This window comes from Chionomys nivalis, chromosome 18 (genome assembly GCF_950005125.1).
Source record: "Chionomys nivalis chromosome 18, mChiNiv1.1, whole genome shotgun sequence".
Classification (NCBI taxonomy): Eukaryota; Metazoa; Chordata; class Mammalia; order Rodentia; family Cricetidae; genus Chionomys; species Chionomys nivalis.
In genome coordinates this window covers 47163998-47191721 of record NC_080103.1, presented here as the reverse complement: position 1 = coordinate 47191721, position 27724 = coordinate 47163998, and positions in this window count along the sequence as shown.

Genomic DNA, 27724 nt, shown 5'->3' with positions numbered 1-27724 from the left:
AAATTCCAGCTTGCTTTGAGGAGAGAAGAGATCTACGGGGACTTTGCTAAACCGTCTCATTTAAGATTCTGAGGTTGGAAAAACGGTTAATAAGTTTAATTACAGAAAAGCTAATGGGTTTTTTAAATGGCAGTGAAAACAGGTAAAGCGTGTTCTCATAGTTGCCTTGATGAACAGCAAGATACTACAACCGCGTTTCCGCTGCCAAGGCTGCATTTAGCAAGCTCACCAGCCTGCCTCCATCTTGTTTGTCTCTTCCTGCCTCCCTCCACTCTGACTCTTTTGTCAAGGTCTCTTTGCTTCCCTCAGCTCTGAATGTCCTATCGTCTGCTTTGTAGCCCATACTACTGGTCGCCTGCCATTGCCTTTTTTTGCCCAGAACCCCAGGGGTTTGCCAGTGTGGAGGCCTCTCTTTCTTTTCTCTCTGCCACATGTGATAAGGAGAATTTTCTAAGTCTTCTTGTATCTAAGAAATGACCTCACTTTGCCCTTGAACTTCATCCGCTATGCTACACGTGACACCTGGTAATAAAGACCACACCGAGGACAGCAGAGCGCAAAGAAGAAAGAACCTGGGCCGTCAAACTACATTGCATGACCAATGTATCCAGTCTTGAAGGAATTCTTTCTCGGGACTTCCTGCCCGTGAGACCACTTTCTTAGTTACGACGCTTTGAGAGAAGGAGCCATTCCTACACATCTGAAAGAAAGCTCCTTGACTTGATTACTTTCCTTCTGAGGTCCTGCACTGGTTCGGCTTTGTCACCTTGCCACAAACTGGGATCATCTCAGGAGAGGAAGCCTCGCTTGAGGAACTGCCTGTGTCAGATTGGCCCCAGGGGAACGATTGTGGGACTGTATCTTGATTCGCGATTGATGTGGGAAGCCTCACCGACTGTGGGTAGGGTAAACCCTGGGCAGGTGGTTCTGGGTTTTATGAGAACTCAGGCTGAGCAAACAAACCATGGGGAGCAACCCAGTGAGCAGCACCCCTCCATGGCCTCTGCTTTAGTTCCTGCCCTCTGGTTCTTGCCTTTCACTCCTGCCTGACTTCACTCAGTGACCTCGGAGTTATAAAATGAAACAAATCCTTGCCTTCCCTAAGTTGGCTTTGGTGAGTTTATTATCACAGCAGCAGAGAAGTCTAACTAGGACAGCTTCTCCTCTGTCTCCCATCTTCCAGAATCACCACCAACGCCTCCCACATTCCTGCTACACCACCATCTATGCGCTTTGCTCTTTCTTCCCCCAGGTTCTGCCTCTGTTCAGCATCCACAGGGAACTTCTCAGGCGACCTAACAGCTCACACTCACTCCTTTCTCTCAGACTTTCACAACTCCCAAGCCTGCATGTGGACCCCACAACAACCAGAGGGAATGAATACAAACTAGGACAACACCAGACTTCTCTCTCCCTAGCTGGGATCCAAAAGCAAGGGTGCCCCTGACTGCAGATGGAGACGTTTCCAGGCTTTTCCAGGAGGGCGCCAGAGCCTCCTCTGCAGAGAGAAGGGAGCCCAAATGAGGAGAAAACAGCATCACCAGCTCAGACAGCAGGAGCAGCCGCCTAGGCTCACACATAAGCCTGCACTCTCTAAGACTTCCCAACAGGGCTCTGTGCCAGAGGTTTACAAATTCTTCACAAAGAATTTTTCTACCACATCTTCTCACCCTGGCTTTACATACTTTGAAGTGAGTGTCTCAAATTTGCAAAGCAAAGAACCCTGATAAAAACCATGGTCATCCCAACACAAATACTTTGCACATAGAATCAACCTAACACATTTCTCTCAGCAAACCATGATATAAAATCAAACAATACTTTTGCTATGTTCAATGAATATTGTGCCCTCTTTTCCATTGCAAAGTAAGGAAACTCAATGCTATGTTTCTCTAAACCATCGCTAACTACTCACCCAGGATTATTCTACCACTATGGCCTCGGGTCCCATGCCCTGTGCATATTCACTAAAGAAGATGCGTTCTGGGCTCAGGCAGGTCTAGGCAAGGTCCTCAAAACCTGGGCTGGTGAGAAGACATCCACAGCCTACCTGGAGCCCTGTGGTGCCGGACAGGTGAGTGCCATTACGGTGAGCAAATGTGTGGTGGTGAGAGAGGAGAAGCAGAACGGTTCCTGTGCTGTGGAAAGAACTGGAATGGAAGAAGAGAAAGCGGTGATGTGGGTGGCCTGTTTGACACTCAGGCCATGGTGATATCAGATCCCAGACTGCTGCCAAGGGCCACGTCTGGGTTCATGGCCCCACAGCAGCCAGGAACTGAGTTGATGTCAGTGGCTCCTGTTGCCATCAAGGGCCGTGTGGATGCCGGGGTCTGCTCAGTCACCTGAGACCATGTTGGTGTCTGAGGGCCATGATGCAGCCAGGGCCACACCAATCTCAGTGTCCTGTGGTACCACCTGGGGCAATAGTGACATCCAAACTCAATTGCTTCTGGGGACCATGTCTGGGTCCAAGGTCCTACTGCAGCCGAAGTCTGTGCTGATGTCTTTGGCTCATGTTGCCACAGGGGGCCATAGGAACCACGCGTGATAAAATCAGAGGGCCATGCTGAGCCAGTCCCGCCCTTTGCTGGCCCTGGGAATGCCGGCCCTGCCCCTCACTGGACACAGCAGCAAGCAAGTTGGCCCTGCCCTTCACAGGAGACCTGCTCCCTCCCCTGCACTCAAGAGAGTTGGCCCCACCCCTCACCCTGATAGCATGGATGTAGAAGAGCTGACTCTGCCCCTCATCTGAGAGGAGCATCCCTGTTGCCCAGACTGACCAGCTCAGCTACCACCCAGGCCCACATCCTGGACCGTGGATTGTCCCACCCTAACATCTACCCAATCTATGGCCTGCTGGAGCTCACAAAGGGACTGGTCCTGTGGAATGATACCTGCAGGATCTCCATGACTCAGGGCAGCCATGGGATATCCAAGAGGAGTTTCAGTGAGGGTCCAGTGATGATGGAATGCTAGAAACCAGAGGCCTTGAACCAGACCAATGACTCAATGCAATGAACATTTTCAAATAAAGCTGACTGGACAGAAGGGTCTAGCATGTGGCACACACAGCTCCCAATGTCATAAGACAAAGGAAGAGATTCTGGAGAGGCAGAAAAGATGGAGAAGTGAAGAGGGTTTTTTGTTTGTTTGTTTGGGTTTTTGTTTTTGTTTGGTTTTAATTTTTTAAATTTTCTTTTGGAGAGGATACTGCAAGGGTGACAGGCAGATATGGGGAACTTGGAAATGAGTGGAGTTAGGGTACATGATTCCCAAAGAATCAATAAAGAAGTTATGTTTAAAAAAATAAGTTTTCAGAGCCCCAAGCAAAAGATAACAATGTAAGACAGAGTTTCTACACTTTAAAATTACTACAGCTTGGGCTGATGAGATGGTTCAGCAGTCGGGATACTTGATGAAAAGCCTTGACTACCTGAGTTTGATCCCTAGTTGGAGCCACGTGATAGAAGGAAAGCACCCACTCCCACTCTAGAGCTATGACATACACATGCCTACATGAACATACATGAAAAGGAAATGGATAATAAATTCAAATTAGGACAAATAAGTTACATATATATATATATATATATATATATATATATATATTCTGCCATCCCATTTCCTTTAAGTAAGAGTCCCTCAATTTCTTCTGGTTTTGGGAACAGCTGAACCTATGAGAATCTGGGAACTAGGCCCTGCCCTCTCCATATGAGAAGTAGGGCACAGGTCATCAGAAGCTCCCTTCCTGACACTTAGGAGAGTAGAGAAAGACCATGCACCCTCTGGGCTTCCCTCTGTGATGCTCTGGATGACCCAGTGGCTGTCCTATGGACAAGCAGTGGCTGTCCTCTGCATGAGCAGTGGCTGTCCTCTGGGTGAGGAGTGGCTGTCCTCTGCCACCTTCCAAACCTTCCTGCTTCCCCTGCCCTCCCGCTGCTGGCATAAGCGAGCCTGCTTCTTCCCAGTGCATTTTCCTTCTGACTGATTGAGTTAAAGGCTCTCTCTGCAGTTTAGATCAAAACATCCTAATCAATACAATGTGAACTTTCAAAGTTTCACCTTACAGAGACAAAAAAGATATCTTCATTATTTAATATTTAGAAGACAACTTTAAAGAGTCCTTCATGGAAATCATACAAAGAAAACTATTATGGATGTTTTGGCATACGTTTTCCATTAATACACAATATTCTGGATCTTTTTTTTTTTTTACCTTATCTGGTTCTTTTAATTTTTTTATCTTTTTGAAAGGTCTTTTTTATTTATTTATTTATTTATTTATTTATTTATTTATTAAAGATTTCTGCCTCCTCCCCGCCACCGCCTCCCATTTCCCTCCCCCTCCCCCAATCAAGAACCCCTCCCTCATCAGCCCGAAGAGCAGTCAGGGTTCCCTGCCCTGTGGGAAGTCCAAGGACCTCCCACCTCCTTCCAGGTCTAGTAAGGTGAGCATCCAAACTGCCTAGGCTCCCACAAAGCCAGTATGTGCAGTAGGATCAAAACCCAGTGCCATTGTTCTTGACCTCTCAGTAGTCCTCATTGTCCACTATGTTCTGCGGTCCAGTTTTATCCCATGCTTTTTCAGACCCAGTCCAGCTGGCCTTGGTGAGTTCCCGATAGAACATCCCCATTGTCTCAGTATGTGGGTGCACCCCTCGCGGTCCTGAGTTCCTTGCTCGTGTTCTCTCTCCTTCTGCTCCTGATTTGGACCTTGGGATTTCAGTCCCGTGCTCCAATGTGGGTCTCTGTCTCTGTCTCCTTTCATCGTCTAATGAAGGTTAATATTCAGGAGGATGCCTATATGTTTTTCTTTGGGTTCACCTTCTTATTTAGCTTCTCTAGGATCACGAATTATAGGCTCAATGTCCTTTATTTATGGCTAGAAACCAATTATGAGTGAGTACATCCCATGTTCCTCTTTTTGGGTCTGGCTTACCTCACTCAGGATAGTGTTTTCTATTTCCGTTCTGGATCTTATTGTACAGAGAAAAATCTTGTTCATTAAACCTTACATTTGTCAGCGTCCACAAACAGAGCAGAGAAATCCTTCACCAGAATGGGAGCTTTTTCCAGTTCTTTTCTCAGACTGTGATTGTCAATCAAGAGCCTGGCCTCAGTGCCCAGCGCATTCTGGAGTGGTTTCCTTCTCAATCTGCTTCATTCATAGAAGGCAAACTGCTTGCATGTGCCCTTTATTTCCAACCTCATTCCAAGTTCCAGATAGCTCTGAAATGCCATTTCCCACACCACAGACCCCTCCCGCCTATCTATCACAAATATTTTCCCAGGTTCAATATAATCCAACCCTTTCTGTAGCCTGCTCCATTTAACTCTGGGCATGCTAACTGTATCCAGGAATTTCCTCTATGAACATTGATTTTTCTTTACCTCCAAAACCTTTGCTTCTGGGGCTAGAGAGATAGCTATCTCAGTGATTAAGAGCTCTTGCTACTCTTGCAAAGGACCCAAGTTCAGTTTCCAGCATCCACGTAGCAACTGACAAGGGTCTGTGTGGTGGTTTGAAAGAAAATGGCCCCCAAAAAGAATGGCAATATTAGGAGATGTGGCCTTGTTGGAGTGGGTGTGGCCTTGCTAGAGGAAGTGTATCACTGTGGGGGTGGACTTTGAGGTCTCCTTTGCTCAAGCTTCATGCAGTGTGAAGCTGACACTACTTCCTGTTGCCTGCAAGATACAGGACTCTCAACTACTTCTCCAACACCATGACTGCCTGCATGCTCCCCATCATGATGATAATAGACTGAACCTCTGAACTGCAAGCAAGTCACCACAGTTAAATGTTTTCCTTTATAAGAGTTGCCGTGGTCATGGTGTCTCTCTTCACAGTAATAGAAATCTTAACTAAAACAGTCTGTAACTCAAGTTACAGATTTGATGGCCTTTTCTGGCCTCCCTGGGCACTGCATGCTTCTGGTGCACTTACATACATGCAAAGAAAACACACACATAAAGTAAGAATAAACAAAATCTTTGAAAACAGAACTCTGCTTCTGTGACATTTGACTTTGCAATGCAACTGTTTTGTGGAATATTTGCTTATGCAAAGATGTGTTGCTTTTGTTTATGTTGCAAAATATTTGTTTAACTACGTAAAGTTTTGCTACATTTGTTTATGGTGTGGAATATTCATTTGACTATGTAAAGATGTGCTGCATTTGTTTAGTTATGTAAAGATGTGTTGCTCTTTTACTTTGCCTGCTTAAGGCTCCTGATTAGACTAATAAAAAGTTGAGTAGTGAGGGAAAAGGTTCAGTAGGACTCCTGGGCAGGGAGAGTAAGTAGGAAGAGGAACTTAGGATCTGAGGAGAAAGAAAAGGAGACAACAGGGAGATGCCAGGGGTCACTCAGCCAGGAAAGTAGGGCATATGGAATGAAAGAAAGGTAAAAAGCCCCAAGACAAACTTTAGATGAACAGACACAGGTTAAATTAATTTAAAAGAGCTAGTGGGACAAGCCTAAGCTAAGGTTATAACTGATAATAGGTCTGTGTCTTTAGTTGGGAGCTGGCTGGTAGTCCAAAGAAAACTGCAACTACTCAGCTGTAATTACTGACCATTGAACTCGCTGTCTAGAAACAGGAATGGGTATTAGCAAACATATCGTGTCTGTTCAGGTTTTATTTTTCACAATCAATTGACTCAACAGTCAATATTTACTGAGCACACAGCCCATGGGGGCATGTGTGCCCGGCCTGTTCTAGTGATGCAGCCTGTAATTCCCGTACTCAGTGGAGGCAGGAGGGTTGTGAATTGGAGGCAAGCCTGAGTTATATAGTCGGACTGTCTCTTCAACCACCACCATCCCCACACAGATAAAACATACCAGGATTCCCGATTGAGCCAGTACTGGAAGAAATAAAAGTAAACGCATGGGTCAGAATGGATTAAGTGCAGCCTGCAAGACATATGTGGTTAATGATCAGGATAGAGTTATACTAGAAACACCTCTTCCACTCTGTTTTTCTTCCCCCTCCTTCCACTCCTTTTCTTTTCTAGAAATTACTGAATACAGCTTCCAGGAACAAAAATTACATTAATCAAGACTGTCTTAGACTGAGTTGTTGATTTGAATGAGGTCAAGCCTGAAAGAGTGAATTTTAATTTTTACACTTACCCACTAGGTTCTAACTGCTGTGGAAAACCCTCCAGTGGTTCATCAGGATGTTATAGAAAATTCCATAATCCCCAGAAATTCTAGTCCTCAGCTCATCTCAAAGAACTGAGAATAAGAAACCAAAGACAACGTCAGTACTGACCACTGGCCATCCATCAAAGGGTAGAAATAACCAACTGGACATCAACAGCTAAATGAAATGTATATATCATTATATAACTAAATTATACATCATAATCATTTACGTGCAACTGTGATGGTTGGTTTTAATGTCAACTTACCACAACTTGTCACCTGAGAAGAGGGACCATCAGATGACAGATTGGCCATCAGATTGGCCTATGGGCATATCGATGGGGCATTTTCCTGATTGCCAATTAAGGTAGGAGGGCCCAGCCATCATGGACATTGCCATCCTTGGATAGGTAGGTCTGTGCTGTGAAGAACGGTAGATGGGCATGAACCTGGAAGGAAGCCGGGAGGCAGCATTCGTGGTCTCTGATTCAGAAGCCTCAGCTTCTATTGATGATGTAAGCCTGGACGCAAGCCAGGAAGCACCATTCGTGGTCTCTAATTCAGTTCTTGCCTCGGCTTCTATTGATGATGGGCTGAAACTTTTAAACTAAAATAAACCCTTTCTGACCCTGAGTTACTTTTACCACAATGGTTAGCGTAGCAACAAAAAGCAAACGAGGATAGCAACTACATTTTATATTAAGTATATGATATTTCTACCTTAAAAGGAATGAAATTCTGACAGCTCTCAAAAAAATACTTAGTGTGTGTGTATGTATGTGTACATGCATTTTCTCTGTGTGTGTGTGTGCATGTGTGTGTGCATGTGTGTGTTGCATGTGTGTGCACGTGCGTGTGTGCATGTGCGTGTGTGTGTGTACAAGCGGGTGCACATGCACTGTGGCACAAAATGAGGGTCAGAGAACAAACCTTGGGGAATTGTTTCTCTCCATTGTTGAGGTTTTCCTGGTGTCTCTGCTATTCCTCATCCTCTAGGCCAGCAAGCTTCCAGAAGCATCTTCTCTGTTCCCACCTTGCCTGAGAAGCGCTGACTGAGACCACAGCTATCAGCCACCTCCTGTAGACTTTGGTGAGTTCCGGGAACTGAACACAGGGCATCAGGCTTCCATGGCAAGCACTTCTACCCATTTCATTCCCATTTTGGGCCATCTCACTGGCGTGAAATTCTGATAGCTGTCACAACATGGATGAACTATGAAGGTATTAATACTCTGCTGAAACAATTCAGGCATGAAACAATACATGCTGTGTGATTCGCTGTAAGAGATGCTGAGTATAGTATTAAACCATAGAATACATCGAACTAAGGGGTTAACAGAGACCGAGGAAAAGAAAGGGGGCCATTGATGTTTAATGAGCAGAGTTTCTGTTTGTAATCATGAAGAAACTCTGGAAATGGTTAGAGGCGACGCTTGCAAGGTTCTGCCACTGTGGAAATGTCCTTTTAAATTGGTTGAAATCATAACTATGATATCATGCATAATTTACTATAGAAGCAAAATCCACTAACGAGTGACAAACAGGTACAGTTCAAGACAGAAATAAGCTGCTCTTGGAGTTGAAATGTGATAAAAATTTGATGTACATGATACACATTCTACAGTTGAGTTTTGCGTGCCCTCACTTTTGGAAATCAAGCAGAATTAAAAATTAAGAGTATAAAACATTTATTCCAGCATTCTTTTATATAGGGAGCTGTGCCTCTACTAAACTACCAACTGCTAATAGCTCCTTAGACCCCCAAGGAAGGCTGGTGAGAACAGCCTTTGGAAGAAGAAACTAGGAGGCCCCTGAGTAGGAGCCCCAGAAACTGAGTCCTTTAGGAAGTATCATTCAGACAGCCCCTTTCTGGCCTCTCTGCTCTATCAGAGGGCACTGAGTTCCCCACAGGTGATCCAGAAAGTGATGGTAAGACCACGTTGCTTTTGCTGTTCTCCTTGCAGGGATTCAGGTCTTCTCCAGCAGACTGCAAGAACCAGGCTGTATCTGTGTGGGGCTGCCTTACCAGTATCCTGCATATGTTCACGTACAATATTATTTATATTATATAATATATTATATTAGAATAAAGAAACAGAAACGACCAAATGAATTAAAAGCTTTCATAGATATGTCAGTGGAGGGTCCTGTGGTTGGTTTAATAAGAAAGCTGACTGTCCAATAGCTGAACAGGATAAACTTAGGCAGGAATGTCAAACTGAGAATGCTGGAAAGAAGAAGATAGAATCAGAGGTGTCACCAAGAGACACAGAGGGAGCAGGTTATGCTGGAAAACAGGTAAAACCACAATGTTGCAATATATAAATTAATAGAAATAGGTTGATTTAAGTTGTAGGAGCTAGTTAGTAATAAGCCTTAGTTATAGACCAAGCATTTATAATTTATATTAAGTCTCTTATGGCTATTTGGGAGTAACTGCTAGGACACAGAAAAACTCCACTGATAGTAGGAAGTAGTCTAGAAAACAATATCCAAATTCCCAAAATATTATTTATAAATGTTTGTTTTCATTTAAAGGAAGTTGGTTACAAAATGTTACTGCTCATAGTCAATCTCTGTCTAAAAGAAAATGAGCTGATATAGAAATGAGAAAAAGTTATATTATTGAATCTAAATCCTTAATCTATAAAACAACTGTTAATCTCAAAATATTTTATAGACAAATCTTTATCCAAACTAACCAAAAGACAGAGAGAGAATATCCAAATTAACAAAATCAGAAATGAAAAGGGGGACATAACAAGAGACATGGAGGAAATCCATAGGATCATCAGGTCATATTTTGAAAACCTGTACTCTACAAAATTGGAAAACTTAAAGGGAATGGACAATTTTCTGGATAAATATCACTTAACAAAATTAAATCAAGACCAGATAAGTACATTAAATTGACCTATAATTTCCAAAAATATAGAAACATTATCAAAAGTCTCCTAACTAAAAAAAGCCCATGGCCAGATAGTTTCAGTGCAGAATTCTACAAGATTTTCAAAGAAGAATTAGTACCAATACTCCTCAAATTAGTTCACACAATAGAAACAGAAGGAACATTGCCAAACTCTATGAGACTACAATTACCCTGATACCTAAACTACACGAAGACTTTACTAAGAAAGAGAATTACAGACCAATCTCACTCATGAACATTGATGCAAAAATATTCAATAAAATACTGGCAAACCAAATACAAGAACACAGAAAAAAAAATTATCCACCATAATCAAGATTCATCCCGAAGATGCAGGGATGGTTCAACATATAAAAATCTGTCAATGTAATCCACCATATAAACTGGAAAAAAAAAACCACATGATTATCTCATTAGATGCTTAAAAGACTTTGACAAAATACAATATCCCTTCATGATAAAGGTCTTAGAGAGAGAAGGGATACAAGGAACACACCTAAACATAATAAAGGCAATATACAGCAAGCCAACAGCCAACATCAAACTAAATGGAGAGAAACTCAAAGCGATCCCACTGATATCAGGAACAAGACAAGGTTGTCCACTCTCTCCATATCTCTTCAATATAATAATTGAGGACCTAGCTAGAGCAATGAGACAACAAAGGGAGATCAAAGGGATGCAAATGGAAAAGAAGAAGTCAAACTCTCGCTATTTGCAGATGATATGATAGTTTACATAGGCAACCCAAAAAATTCCACCAAGGAACTTCTATAATTCATAAAGACCTTCAACAATGTAGCAGGTTACAAGATTAACTCAAAAAATCAGTAGCCCTTCTTTACACAGATGATAAATGGGCTGAGAAAGAAATCAGAGAAACATCACCCTTCACAATAGCCACAAGTAGCATAAAATATCTCAGATTAACTTTAATCAAACAAGTGGAAGACCTGTATGACAAGAACTTTAAATCTCTGAAGAAAGAGATTGAAGAAGATACCAAAAAATGGAAAGATCTCCCATGCTCTTGGGTAGGTAGAATTAACACAGTAAAAATGGCAGTCTTACCAAAAACCATCTACCGATTCAATGCAATGCCCATAAGAATTCCAGCAAAATTCTTCACACACCTAGAAAGAACAATACTCATCTTCATATAGAAAAACAAAAAACACAGGATAGCCAAAACAGTCCTGTACACTAAAGGAACTTCTGGAGGCATCACAATCTCTGACTTCAAACTCTACTAAAAAGCAATAGTACTGAAAACAGCCTGGTATTGGCATAAAAACAGACAGGAGGATCAACGGAACCGAATTGAAGATCCAGAAATCAATCCACACACCTACAAACACCTGATTTTTGACAAAGAAGCAAAATATATTAAATGGAATAAAGAAAGCATATTCAACATATGGTGCTAGCATAACTGGTTATAAACATATAGAAGAATGAAAATAGATCCATCTCTATCACCATGCACAAAACTCAAGTCCAAATGGATCAAAAACCTCAACATAAAGCCAGCCACTCTGAACCTCATAGAAGAGAAAGTGGGAAGTACACTTGAACACATTGGCACTTCCTAAATATAATCCTAGTACCACAGACATTGAGAGAAAAAATTAATAAATGGGACCTCCTGAAACTTAAAATCTTCTGTAAAGCAAATGACACAGTCAACAAGACAAAATGGCAGCCTACAGAATAAGGTCTTCACTAACCCCACATCAAACAGAGAACTGATCTACAAAATATACAAAAAACTCAAGAAAATGGTTATCAAAAGAAAAATATAATCCATTTTTTAAAAATGGGGTATAGACCTAAACAGAAAACACTCAACAGAGGAATCTAAAATGATGGAAAGACATCTAAAGAAATGCTCAACATCCTTAGTCATCAGAGAAATGCAAATCAAAACAACTCTGAGATTCCATCTTACACCTGTAAGAATGGCCTAGATCAAAAACACTGATGACAACTTATGCTGGAGAGGATGTGAGGTAAAGGGAACACTCCTCTATTGCTGGTGGGAGTGCAAACTTGTACAGCCTCTTTGTATATCAGTGTGGTGATTTCTCAGAAAACTAGGAAACTACTTCAATGACCCAGCAATACCACTTTTGAGTATATACCCAAAGGATGCTCAATCGTACCACGTGTACTCAACTATGTTCATAGCAGCATTGCTTGTCATAGCCAGAACCTGGAAACAACCTCAATGCCCCTCGACCAAAGAATGGATAAGGAAAATGAGGTACGTTTACACAATGGAGTTCTACACAGCAGAAAAAAAAACAACATCTTGAAATTTGCAGGCAAATGGCTGGATCTAGAAAACATCATATTGAGTGAAGTAACCCAGACCCAGAAAGACAAACATCATATGTACTCACTCATAAGTGGGTTTTAGACATAAAGCAAAGAAAAACAGCCTACAATTCACAGCCCCAGAGAACCTGACAACAAAGAGGACCCGAGAGAGACATGCATGGATCTAATCTACATGAGAAATAGAAAAAGACCAGATCTCCTGAGTAAATTAGGAGCATGGGGACCATGGGAGAGGGTAGGAGGGGAGGGGAGAGGAAAGAAAGGGAGCAGAGAAAAATATATAGCTCAATAAAAACAAAGAGAAAAGATGAACAATTCAAATAAGCGAGGTGATGGTACACACCTTTAATCTCAGCACTTGGGAGGCAGAGGAAGCAGATCTGTGAGTTTGAGGCCAGCCTGGTCTACAAAGTCAGTTCCAGGACAGCCAGGTCTACACAGAGAAACCCTGTCTCAGAAAGAAAAATCAAGTGACACACATAATTTTATACATATTTATTTGTTTAATTTTTAGATGCAGAGTCTCATGTGACTGGCCAGGGGTGGTCTTGAACTCCTGACCCTCCCTCCTTTACCTTTCAAGGAAAGGGATCACAGGTGCATACCACCCACACACAGCTGACACATAACTTTGGAAAATTACTTCTCAGAGCATGGAGTAGAATTAAGCCTACATTTGCTCTCTCCTTACCTACAGGAGGGACATATTTTCTACTGAAGCTGTGACTTTGTCCTGGACCCCAGATGTACCACATTTGCTGGATTCCCAGTAGCACAGCCAACAGCATGAATGGCAAGGCAAAAAATAGCTTGCGGTACTTTTCATTTTTTACAAGTGTGGAGAGCATATTAAACCAGCTGCTGATTAAGAATGTGCATGTTTTGACTTGCATATGAGTCAAATTATCATACACAAATCCAACATCTTCACACCACTAGCATAACAGCACTAAGTAATATTCAGCATTTCTTTCAAATCCATCAATTCCAGAGTGACGTGCTTAAGTTACTGGGTATAAAATACAAAGTAATTGATAATCAAAAACCTACTTTTGTTTTCATTTCAATTCAATTATCGTTTAACTTCTATAAAAAAAAGTTAAAAGGCATAAAATTGTTTAAAAACTTGAATTTTACGTTCAGATTTACTCCATAAATACTTAGTATTACGTAGGGAAACTAAAGCTTGAGGTACAGACTAAGAATTATCGTTCCTTAGCTTGTTGAAGTAATTTCAAGGCAAACAGTGTATGTTGAACCCAGTACCTTCCTCTGTTACACCACCCCAGAAATGATCATGCTCCTGACTTCCAGCTTCTGTAATGCTACCTTCTTGCCTGCATCTCAGCTCTAACTGGTCTATCACCACCTCCTTCTCTCTGACAGCATCTGGGCAGGGCAGAGTCTCTGTGAACTGGAGAAACACTCTGTAGAATGTGACACTAATGGACCATGCCACCATTTGGGGAGGAGGAACACATCCAAAGTGCATACCTGGAACAGGATCTAACCAGGTTGGAGCCAAGACAATTAAAAAGGAGTCCAATTTCTCCTTCTGAAAGACATCATGTCCCTTCCCTTAACTCCTCAGAACTCAGCAGGCCCCAGAATACCTCCCTGGGGTCAAGAATGTAGCCCATGGGGACCAGCATCTCCTTGCACCCTGCTAACAATATAGCTCTGACACTTTAGATCTGATAGAATATAAACACCAAGAACTTTGGTTCCTGGATCTTCGCAGAACTGCTGGCGTTGAGCCTCAGAAATCTTTATAGCGTCTTTCCAACTTTGTGTGGTAGCAAGAATTTTCTAGGACAATTGATATAAACAGATTTGCAGGCCCTTTCTCTGGGTACTTCTACTTATGTATCTGCTTGGGATCCAGGAATCTGAATCTTTAACAAGTACCAATATGCTGCTCTTCAGTGGAGAATTCTGGGAAATCTTAAGCCTATGTGATCTTCAGTGCCCCCAAGTCTCCTGGTGGAGGGGGTAGCCCTTCATGTATCCAAGTATGGTGGATTACTGAGATAAGCAAGGCTTTGTCTACAGTAATGAGAAAGCATTTTCCACAGCAGCCTATGTACATCAAGGGACTGTGGTCGTTGTCGGGGTCATATACCTTTAGCCACAAGCACCAGATAATATGCGCACCCAGGGTGGGCTGCTTCTCAGTACACAAGCAGCCAAAGGACCTGAGATCCGTGACCGTGGAGGGGGAGGGGGAGTGACCAAAGGTGGAGGCAAGAGGTAGGAAGAAGGGTCAAGCCGGAGTCTAGAAAACCAATGCATATGTATTTCAATCCGCAGCTGCTTTGGCTATTGATATAAATCAGACAGAGAAGGTGGGAGAGGCAGGGAGAAAATGTAAACAGCTGGGAAAATTCAATCCTGTGTTAAATAAGAACTTTCAGATATTCCAGACTGAGTATGCTAGTTGAATTATTCATTTTTCTCGACTTCCAATTTTATTTTTAGTCGTACTATGTGAGCAAATTTGAGTTTGGGAGACACAGCTAGATGCTGAGATGAGCGCCCGTGTGATGAGTTGCCGCGTGAAGTCGGGGTGCCTATGTGCTCGCTCATTTATATGAGGACAGAGGTGGGAACCTTTTCTCCCTGCCAGGTTTCCTGTTGAGTTCCTATTCATTAAAGATGGATGATTGCCTTAGTTAGAGTTTCAATTGCTGAGATGAAACAACACCGTGGCCAAAGCAACTTGTGGAGGAAATAGTTTAGGTACCTTACTCCTCCACGTCGCTGTTCATCAATGAAGGACATCAAGACAGAACTCAAGCAGAGAAGGAACCTGGAGGCAGGAGCTGATGCAGAGACCACGGAGGGGAGCTGCTTACTGGTTTGTTCCCCATGGCTTGCTCAGCCTGCTTCTCAGAACCCAGGACCATCAGCCCTGGGGTGGCCCCACCCACAATGGGCTGGACCTTCTCACATCAATCACTATTAAGAAGATGCCCTATAGGATTCCCTACAGCCTGATCTTATGGAGGCATCTTCTCAATTGAGGCGCCCTCCACACCAATGGCTCTAACTTGTGTCAAGTTGACACAAAACTAGCCAGCGCAGTCTCAGAACATGGTTTCCCCACAAATCAAAGGCCCGGCCTCCTCCCTAAATTTCTTTATCAAAAGAAAATGTACAATGATATCAGAAATGAAAGCACTGAGTATTGCTTCGGTGTGCTGGAAGACAGAGACGGCAAGTACTGTCTGTGTAGGAGAGAAACCCTTGAGCCAGGCCTCCTTACAAAGAAGATGGAGGAGTGGGAGGGATGGCTCAGTGGTTAAGAACATAGACTGCTCTAGCAGAGGACCCGAGTTCATTACTCACACCCATGTCAGGTGGAGATTCAAAACCCTCTTTTGCCCTCTGAGGGCACTTGTACACATGTGACACACACTGACACAGACACATATGTGTAACGAAAAGTAAATCTGTTTTTAAAGATGGAGTCACTCTCTGGAGCTTTGTCTTGCAGTTAGGCTGACGTTTTACCATCTCATTTCGGCATGCAATAATGCAGATACCAATAGCCCAATCCGGCAAAGGTACATTGTACAAGAAATTCACATGAGTGAGGAAGGCGGGGAGAGCCGCCTAAATACAACTGTGTAGAAAGACTCCTTCAAGTTTCTGCATCAATTCAAGGGGTAGAGAAATGCCAGCTTAACTTCACATTGCAGGCGTTCATCTTAGCCTCGAGGAGCGTGGTCCCTCCTCTTCTGGCAGACATTCCCAAGGATACAAGTTGTAGCCAGGCAATGACTTTGGGATCATTAAAAAGTATGCATGCAGTGTATACATTAGACGTCATTAGACGGCAAATGAGCCTACAGTGGCCTCCTTGTCAGTCACCTAAGACAAGCAAAAGTTACTTAACAATCCTCATTTTCAATGGTAAGCTCATAGTCTCAGTGCTATTTCCTAAGGCAGAATATATATATATATATATATATATATATATTATGATTAATTTCCAGAATATAATTTCCATGGCCATCCTGACGATAAAATTTCAATCACTGAAACGTTCCCTTTAAAACTAACAAGATTTTGTTTTTTTTAATCTCCCCACAAGGGCCAGATAACGATCGCGCAGGCCATTGGAATTACCAGCGAGACTGAAAGTGGAGCAGCCTAGATAAATGAGATCACCGTGGAGTAGCTGCAGAATCCAGGGCAGTCCAGCCTTGCAGCTCTTCTGTTCACTTCACCTTGGAGCGAAGCCGCTAGGGAGAATTTGGTTCCCTGTGCTTTCTGTGGGGACAGACAGCGAACGCCCAAGATGGACCCAGAGAGTAGATCTCCATACTATGTGAAGGAAGAGAAACTGCGCGAGGATTTAGGAGTTTAACCATGTAGGCTGCCTTCATTAGTGAGTTCCTGCTCAAAAACCTCCGCGTTTGAAAGGAAAAAGCTGGACAGAACCTGTTTGGGAGAGATTTCGAAGACTCTTCCAAAGTACCTGCATGAAGCACGTGGGAAAGGAAGTGGGTTCCAAGTGGTGAGGCCTTAGAATGGTTCATACACTGTTCATGCACAGAGGTTTTGGTCTCTGAAATGTGCCCGATGCTAAGGAAAATTTGCAAACCCCTGACCTTAGATCCTTTAGTTCCCAGCTATAGCACCCTCCAGCTAAAGCAAACAGAAGATCTGAGCGCAACAGAGCCGGGCAATGAAGAGATGTTCCGAAGATACCAGATGCCCACGCAGGTGGGCTTCCAGCACGGGCAGAGACCACTCACCCTTTCTGGCCTCACCTTGCCCTTGGTTCCTGCTCTGGCTGCCCAGCAGGTCCACCAGGGGCAGCCCTTTCTTCAGAATGAACTTTAGTTTTTAGATTATTACACAAAGATTCAGGACTTGTATGTTAAATGAATAGCATGTAGCCCTAGCTGTCCTGGTACTTGCTCTGTAGAGCAGGTTGGTCTCAAATTCACTGAGATCCTCCTGCCTCTGCCTCCCGAGTGCTGGAATTAAAGGGGTACGCCACCGCTGCCTCCAAAGAATAGTGTTTCTCGCGAAGGGGAACAGCAAAATACAAAGATGCTGGCATAGGGCAAGGCTCAGGGCCACCCAGAGCACTAGTGATATATTGCTATTGGTGCAGAGTGAGGGAGTTAGGGACTGGAGAGGCAGAGGGAGTGTGCTAGAACATGAGGGAGCCTATAGACAATAAAAGGACATGGAGTTTGTCTTTAGTCTGACAACTGCACTTGTCCAGCTTGGAGTAAGCGCTTATTTAATTTGCAAAATGATCTACCTGAAGCCAGGTGTGTAGGCTCAGTCCTTGGAGGTAAAGATGGGAGGATCTGGAGTTCAAGATCATCTTGGCTACGTGGGAAAGGTGAAACACTGTCTCAGAAGAGGCTGGAGATTGGGGAGATGGTTCTGTGTCGGCTGAGCAAACATGAAGACCTAAGTTTAAATCCTCAGAGCCCTGCTGTGGAATAACCCTTCTCTACACTGTGAAGATGTATTGCTCTCATCGGTTTAATAAAGAGACAACTGGCCAATAGCTAGGCAGAAAGAATCTGGTGGGAGAGCCAGACTGAGAGAATGCTGGGAAGAAGACGGGTGGAGTCACCAGCCAGATGGAGAGGGAGCCAGACAAACAAGACGACAAGTAAATGCCAGGAGTTATGTGGCAACATGCAGACTGATAACAGTGGTTAATGTAGGTTGTAAGAACTAGTCAGTAGCAAGCATAAGCTATCGACTGAGCATTGGTAATTAATATTAAGTCTCTATGTGGTTATTTAGGGAGCAGCTGGTGAGTCAGAAAAGTCTGCCTAACACCCACAAAAAGCTGAGCACACCTGTAACCCCACAGCTAGGTGGCAAGCAGTGTGTGCCTCCAGCTTCAGGCTCGGTGAGAGACTGCCTCAAAGGAAGACAATGGTAGAGGAGATACCTGGTCCTGTGAGGCATGGATGCGCTCAAGTGCGTGGGCGCACACACACATCTGTCTGGTCTCCATACTGAGGACAAAGAGGCTAGAGATGCTGAGAAAACAGTGAAAGCAGAAGGCTATATTCAATAATTTAGGCTGAAGAAATTGTGCTCATAGTAGCATGGGGGTGGGGAAAATCAGACTGCATATGTATTTGGAGGTATATATAAAAGACTTGCCAAAGCTGGGCATGGTAACATGTTCTGTAACCCCAATACTCAGGAGGCCAAGGCAGGAAAATCTGAGTTCAAGGCCAGCCTCTGGTCTACATTGTGAGACCCTGTTTCAAACACAACACAACAAGACAGAATAAAAGTCTTACTCCTGGGCTGCATATGAAGTATGAGGAAGAAAAAGGAATCAAAACTGTCTCCTGGGTCTTTGCTCCGAAGCCACTGGTGGCTAATCCCAGTGAGGAAGACTCAGGGAGGATCTAGAACAGGGGTTTGGGTCCTGCTGAGTGTGGAGTGTGATTAGTCTTCAGGTGGAGACAGTGAGCAGGCGGTTGCTCCAGTCTGTCAGAGGAAGCATCTTTGACTGTCACCAGAGAGATGGGGGCAGAACCAGAGCCTAGACATGTATGTCCATAGAGTGATGCTCATGGAGGCTCCAGGAGCACCACCACGGATCCGAGATAAGAGAAAAGTAGAGGAGACTGAGGGAGGAAGCCTGATGAAACAGCAGATAACCCACGAGAGTTTGACATCCCGGAAGACAAGGAAGTGGTTTAATATAAATCCCATTAAAGGATCCATGGTTTATCTTTATTAACTGACAAAATGATGCTAAGCCACGCCAGAGAAGTGTAATGTATGCCTGGGATAATGGACCGTTCTACCGCATCCTTTCCTTTCTAGCAACTGATATGGATATGGTGCTTTTATGATCTTGAAAGGGGAAAACTAAATTATCCTTACTTAAAAAAAAAAAAAAGCTCCGTGTGTATGCAAGCATTCTGTCTTTTACTACATAGCACCTCCATTTTATCCCGGCACGCTTCTCTCAGTCACCTTGCTGGCACTCTTTAAAAAAAATAAAATAAAATAAAAAAACTTTTGGATGCATGGACTGAATCCATCTTTGTTTTTGTTTTTGAGACAGGCTATACCCTATAACCTGGAGAATGGTCTACAGTAGCCATAGTTTTCATTTTGAATGAATGAATGTATTGAGTGTACAGCCAACCCAAGTAAAAGATAAGTAACAACTACCAGACAGACAGCCAAGCATCGGACATACAACATATTCAGCCTCTTTCATGGTCCAGAAGGTGCCATGCAGAATGCTGAAAGAGAAAAGACATCAATGGTCTTACCCAGCACTGGACCCTGTGTACTAGAATACCAACCTACCAGGCAAGACGCACTCAGTGGAGCTGTGGGGGCATGACTTCTACAGGGTGACTAATTGGATTTGAGGCCTGCCCCACAAGACAGTTACATGCCTAGAACTGTAATTCTTATCAAAACTCACAGCTGAGGAAGCCATAGGCTCTAGGGTAGAACACATTATTCTTATTTTGCTAAATGGCCATGCTGTCAAATTATTTTCTAAATATTTATGTTTATACCAGTAGAACTGGGTTACGCTCAACCTTGATCCGGGAATTTTCTTTTTGCAATGGGCAATAAATGGTCAGTGCAGAGACTCAACCGGTAAGAGTGCTGAAAAAATATATTGAGTGCTCAACTCCAAACGCAACACCTCTATCAACCCCTCCCACCAAGGCTCTGGGAGCATCACAGGAAAGTAGGCAAGAGCCAGAAAAAGGATGGGTGCCCCTTCTCTTCTGGACACGACAAGGCTATTGCACTCACGAACTCAGAACAACTACGTGCAGAAGATCAAACCAGACAAAAAACACTGTCATAGCTGGGATAGATGATCTCCAGCCCCGCCCCTTAACAAGGCACTATTGGTAGTTGGTAGTTGCTGGTAAAGAGAGAACCATTGCTTCTGGAGGATATGACCACTGATAGGAACCCCATGCTTCAGTGGATGGCCTGACACCATACACACATGGAGGCTCTAACTGGAATTAGTAAGTTATCAGAAAAAAAGAAAAAAAGGACAGAAAGACATGAAGTTGAGAGGGTTGTTGAGAGGGACGTGTAGGGGAGTTGGAGGGGGAAATGTGCGTTAAATAGAGTCTTATTTCATTATTTATATCTATGCAACTCTCAAGAATAAAAAAAAATTTAACTCAGCAGAAGTCAACCAGGGAGGCCCCTTTAAGGCAGGTAGTAAGTAGATGATTCCCAATAGAGTTCTGTGCCCTCAGGGGAAGCTTCCAAGCAAAAGAACAAACAGCAACAAAAGGTGACACCATCAAAACTGGGGGTTACAAACATCCAGCAGAAACCAACTGAGATAGCTATGTCCTTACGGCAGCCAGATGGATAGCCCCATCAAGAATCAGGAGCAGAGCTCGCATCTCCGCCCTAAAGAGAGGCAGGTAGAGAAGACAACGGCAGGTCAACACCCAGCCCAGCGGAGACCAACAGCTGGAGCCGAGCTTTTTTTCCCATGGCTGAGATCCTAGCTTTCTTTCCCACAGAAAGCCCTTCATATCATGAGATAAACAATAGCGAAGTTGGTTGGAAACAGTTCACCTTCTAGCTGCTCTCAAGGACACAGAGCTTTGTTTTGCCTTTCCTTAGGTTGTTCTGTTCTCTTCCCTTCCTGCCACAGGGTCAGGGGAGTCAGCTCACTCCCCAGATAAGGGGTCTTAGAGGACACTTGGAGACAAACAGGCTTGCGTGTGAAATGGGCAAGTGGACAGCCGTATTCCCAGGGCTAGCTCCTCAGCAGGTTCAAGTGGCATTTGGCAATTTACCAACACAGTGAACATTACCACAGGGTCTCTCTTTGGCTGGCCTGAGTATCAGTAATGCCCCAACTAACAACTGGTCGATGGAACATCTGTGGAGAAATCATTAACCAGAAGGGAACCTTCGACCTGTCAGCTCACATTCATAAGAAAATTGAGTGTTATGTAATCAAAGAAATAACACAAAAATGTGTGACCATCCAAGGCTGCTGGCACACTCAGCCTTGTGGTTGTGATTGTATTTTATTAGCACTGTTACTAAAGACTAGTTTTTAAGAGGCTCAGTAAAGATGATCACTTTTGTCCCAATAATGCAAATTCAGAGAAGAACTTAGATCTGTACTAAACCCTTTCCTGCAGAAAAGCCTCTACTCAACTGGCGACCCAGCCTTGAACACTTACAAACTATCTTAAAGGAATACAAACCATCCCACAGAATAAACAACCCACAGGGATAAACCGACATAGCTTTACATAGCAGCATCTTTATGTGGAAGTTGTATAACCACTTTTGCAGAAACAGTGGACATGTAATGGTTAAATTCGAAAAGTATTTTGGCACAGTCAGAAATAATTTTTAATAATGTTTCAAAGGCAGTTGGTGTTGTTTTCATATTCCTACAGAGTGGGCTCTCTCTGTAACCCTGACCTTGGTCCAACAAAGGAGAATTTAGCTTTCTAATCATACCATGTGGGCAGGACCTGGAGACCGCTGACCAGGGAACATGAAGAACCCAGATTAAAGGGCCAGAGCACGAACTGCCGGGCTGTGAGAACAGACAGCGAGCCCCTCTTCAGACAGATAAACAGGACAGAAGGTTGGAGGAGCTTATTGAAGGCGAAGAAAACCTCCTTTGAAATAAAATAGATAACGATTATTATTTTAGACAAACGCAAAACGACAGCTTTCTGCAGAAAAAAAAATGAGGGCTTTTTGAAAAATGGTATTTCTGCAAATCCTAGCACAGAATGAGTGAGACCACTCATGAGAAAAGTCAGTAAAACTCAGGTGAGGAAAACCAGGGGACTGTGGTCCGGACTAGACTGCCAGACTTTCTGCATGAGTTCAGTCCTTTATCATAGTTCTCATCCATTTCTTTAATCCAGTGGTTCAGCCAGTATATGCCACACACTAAGCAAGTGGGGAGGGAATCCTTAGCAAAAATAAATAAGCAAAGTATGCTGTCAGAGAGCATATCGTAGTGCAAACTCCACAGCAAAGTGATAATAATAGACATCATTGTTTAAATCCAAATGGACTAAATACTAAAGGTCAGTTTTGAGACCAGTGAGAGTGAATGCCAGAGAATCTCAGAGACAGAAAAACTGACATTCTTTTTTTTTTTTTTTTTTTTTTTTGACACGGTTTCTCTGTGTAACATTCCTGGCTATCCTGGAACTCACTCTGTAGACCAGGTTGGCCTCGAACTTACTGAGATCTACCTGCCTCTACCTCCCAAGTCCTGGGATTTAGGGCCTGCACCACCACTGCCCAACAAAACTGATTTTTTTTTTTTTTTTTTTGATTTTCGAGACAGGGTTTCTCCGTAGCTTTTGGTTCCTGTCCTGGAACTATCTCTTCTAGACCAGGCTGGCCTCGAACTCACAAAGATCCGCCTGCCTCTGCCTCCCGAGTGCTGGGATTAAAGGCGTGTGCCACCACCGCCCAGCTCAAAACTGATATTCTTAATGAAAATTTAAAGGTAAAGAAATTATAGCGCGGCAATGGTCATTGTTACCAGTTTCTTAGTTCAGAAGGAACTGGGAACTGAATTATTTGACCTTTTTCATTAGTGGCTCACTGAATATATAATAGGTATTTATCCTATATGGTTAACTTATATATAAATATAGTTTTGTTCCATTGTGTGAATTTCATCATGAATATAATTAACACATTCTGTTAGTTTTATAAAGATATATTTATTATTTTTATAAAGACCTAAGTTATGATGGATATTCAGGCTGGGAAAACTTTTGACATACTTAGTCTAGACTCCAGGGCATAACAAGATTTACCTCTGTGTATTCTAGCCATTGCTAGGACATTGGTGTAGGCATTTCTACATCATGCAATCTCTATTTAGTCCATACTGCATGCTAATTTCTGTCTTTGAAGCTGAGGAAAGAAAGCCAGACAAAGTTTCTGATTTTATGGCATTTTTTTTAACATGGTATGAACTTAAATTCTGTTTTAGTTGTTCTAATTGACAATCTCCATAGCAACATAGAAGAATGATCACTCCAAAAGATTTTTGGTTGTTGTTGGATTTTCTTGTTTTTTTTTGTTTTGTTTTGTTTTTTTGAGACAGGGTTTCTCTGTGTAGCCTTGACTGTCCTGGAACTCACTCTATAGACCAGGCTGGCCTCGAACTCAGAGATTCCCTGCCTCTATCTCCCCAGTGCTGGAATTAAAGGTATGCATCGCCACCGCCAGGCATTATTTTTTTTATCATTTTTAATTTTGTGTGTGTGTGTGTGTGTGTGTGTAATACAGGTGCCCACAGAAGCCAGAGGTGTCAGATGCCCCGGAATCAAAGTTATAGCCGTCATGGGCCTCCAGGTGTTGTTTCTGGAAACCAAACTGTAAAAGCAGTATGTGCTCTTAACTCCTGAACCACCCTTTCAGCCGCAGAAATGATTACTGCATTGTATGCTCGTTAACATTTGGTATTATCTTTGCTTGCTTTTATAAAGAGGGGAAAATGCTAATAGGCCATTGGACAATTCTAGGTTGAACTGTGTCTCCACAAAAAGATAGATTGAAGTGTTAATCACGCTACTGTAGAATGGGAGCTGCTCTGGAGATGGGCTTATGTGGATGTAGATAAGACAAGAGGTCATTAGAGTGGGCCCTACCCACCAAGACTGTTACCCTTAAAAAAACAGAAAGCCATTTCAACATGGAGGTATGTATCTGTAATCTCAACTCCGGGGAGGGTGAAGCAGGAGCTTGGAAGATTTGATGCCAGCCTAGACCACAAAGTGAGGCCCTGTCTCAAAAATAAAGAACAAAACAAAATAAAAACTGGGAAATTTGGAACTTAGAGGTCAAGCTTGTTTAGAACGTACACCGCCACTGTAGATTTGATCCCCAGCACTGAGCTGGAGAGGAAGGGAGAGAAGATGGGAAGGAGGGAGGTAGGGCGAATGTGAGCCGTGCACACAAGGAAAACATCTAGGGAGGAGGCAGAGGGTAGAGGTGCAGCTGGAAGCCAAGCAACACTGATTCCAATGAGTACCAGAGGGTAAGGGAGAGACCAGAGAAGATTCTCTGCAGCCAGCCCTGTTGATGCCTTCAGCTTACACTTCTGGCTTCCAGCACTGTGAGAAAATAATTACCGTTGGTTAAGTCACACAGTTGGTGGCACCGTGTATTATTAACCTTAACAAGCTAACTCTCAGGCTCCCCTGGAAACAGAGGCAGAGTAAAAAAAGGACTTTTTTTTTTGGGGGGGGGGGGTGTTAACTGATCTCTGTTTGACCCTTGTGCTCAGAACATCAATCTAGCTTCCAGAAGTATCACACTGCGGTTTTGGGTTATGTCTCTATATTGCAACATGACCAAGTGAGACAAAGACTTTCAATGAGCAATGAACCATATATTGCCAGATTTGGATAATGAACTGTTTTTCCAGAAGCATATAGTCTAGGGATGTACCTTAGACCTACATAAGCAGAACTTTGGGTTCGATACCCATCCAGCACCCTCAAAAAGGGCACCAAATAAAATATGAATGTAAATTTTTGTTTAAAATAAAAGTACATGAAATCTTGAAGTGACAATTAGTAACATTATCAGAAGAGCGATTCCTACTGGCCCCTTCCCCTTCCCTCTCTAGTGCAGTGGTTCTCGACCTTCCTAATGCCGAGACCCTTTAATACAGTTCCTCATGTTGTGACCCCCAACCATACAATTATTTTTGTTGCTACTTCATAACTGTAATCTTACTGCTGTTATAAATGGTAACGTAGATATCTGATATGCAGGATATTTGTTACGCGACCACTGTAAAAATGTCATTCGACCCACAGGTTGAGAACTGCTACTCTGGTGTTGTCTCTTGCCTGTCTGATTTCCACCACGAGATGATGCTGTGAGAAAAGCCTCATCAGATGCACGCTTCAGCCTTGAACTCTCCAGCCTCCAGACTTGTAAGCCATCAATTCGTTCCTTATAAGTTACTCAGCCTCTGAGATTCTGTCATAAAATGGATTCAGAGTTCCTCTAAATCTAGAAATACAGATAACTCTTTTTAATTCTCTGATTCTCTTTTATAATACATCATCTACATATTTTTGATGCATATTATTTTATCATCTCTTTATATCAATTTTGTAACAAGACTTTCTATATAATGACAAAAAAGTAAACTCTCAACAGATGGTTCAAAAAATGAATTCTCATCTCTTCTAGAATTGCTGGCCAAAATTTGTGTCTTATTGATGGACTGCTTAAAGCATATAATCTCACATAGATGCACTGTAAGAGAATTGTGTCTACATAAAGATCTATTCTCTGTGATATGCATAAAATACATTTGCATTTATAATTATATATAATGTATCATCAAGCGCATTCCTGACAGGAAAGAATGTCTGTCTAGATGAGAACCTTGTCCTTCACTTAGAGAGCTTTCCCACAGAACAACTTCTGGCTCTGTTAAGCTTTATTTTGGTTGTGTCCCTCCATGCTAGGGTGTGAAGGACATAGTCTTATCTTCTTCCTTCAGCATGATACTAGTGGTTAGCTCCAGGAGCAGGAAGCATCCAGAAGCCATGCTAGACTGGCTCCACCAGAAACCATCTAAGTGTATAAGGAGTGACCACGTCTCCTATAACTATGTCCCATTAAACCAAATGCTAATGTCCCAGGAGACTGCATCATGGCAGATGGTCAAAGTGGAAAGGCGCAATGACCACTTACAATCCAGGTAGTTTACTTCTGGGAACTCTATAAAACTCTGGAACTGATTATGGGCTACATGGGGCCTCGGCAGAAGGCCGTATAAGGGGACCGGCAAGGAGAAAGGCATGAAGCTCAGATCTCATTAGCTTCCTATTAAATGTGCCCCTCATAAAGCTCAGGGAATGGTCTCGGTGACTTTGCCACTAGTAAACTCTACATATGTTAATTAAATTAACACATTAATTTTTGGCCATTTAGTCACTGGCAGCAGAGAATGAAGTCTAGTTGAGTCCTATGGGGCAAGCAGGGTGTGGCGTGTAACCAGAGAAGGTGTAGTGAGAGAGGGCTACAGAGGATAGGGAAGAGGAAGCGTGCATGGCATTAACGGGGTATGGGCGCAGAAGAGCAATCCCTTTCAAATAAAGGCTAGCTTATTAAACAGAGCCCGTAAGCTGCTATCAGCAAGCCTGATGGGAGTTAGAGAGACTTTACCTTGCACCTTATTATCACATGTGCCTTAGATTAAATGCTTTCCTTTATGCCTTTATACGTGGAGAATACATAAAGTTTTGTTTTTTTAACAGTGATGACAATAAACCGCAGCATGCCATGCCCACGTTTGGTATTAGCCACAGTGACGGTTTTAGTCCGTGGGCCTGCAGGATTCTGCTTGGTTTGTCTTATTCAGTCCAAGCAAAGCCACCAGCGTTAAGGGAAGGCAAATGCATAGCCATAGGATAGTCTTCTCTGTAATAAAGGGGCACTCCTAATTAGTAATTAAAGGCTGACAATGTAGCATCTATCTGACTCTTTCATCATTGTATGGTTTTCTAGAGCCAGTTGGGGAAGGTGTGGTTAGTCTGGGCCCTCCTAGATAACCCAAGACATTCTCTGCATACCACAGTCCTTAATCACCTCTTAAATTCCCTCTTGGCTACAGAAGGGAAAATCTTCACAGGTGGGGGGGGCGTTAAAATATGAGCATTAATCTTTGTGATTCCAACTATATTCCGTACTATAGGACATTCCTAGTCAGTCACCTCTACCCTGCCCTCCTTCCTCTACTATAGGGGTATTTTACAAAATGTCCCCATCCCTAACTCCCAATGCAACGTGATAGTTTAAGTGTGAGGGGCATGGGAAAGGCTTTTCTCGTGATAATAATGCCGATAAAGAAATAATGAGCATCCATGAGACCTCTCCTAAAAGAAGCTCTTGTTGATATTGTGTCTGAGTGAGTCGCCGGAGCATACAACCAAGAGATGAATAACCGTACTGTGATTGTGTTTGTCTTGGCCTGAATTCACTGCTGATTGTACAATGAAGCCAAGGGGCATCAAAGCCCACTTCCAGACTTCTAGGCGGTCCGTTTCCTTTCATTGCTCCTTTGCCGTGTTGGTGATTTCCTGATTTTATCCAAATATTTGTGATTTGGGTGGAGGCCACAGTTTACCAATGAGCCCCAAATTCTTTTCACCTGCACGCTATTCTTCAACTCTTAAACTAACACAGCCACTTTGAACTTTACATATCAAAGAAAAATCATTCTTTTTTAGATTCACTTCAAAAGCAGCCCAGCATACATGGAGGAAGATG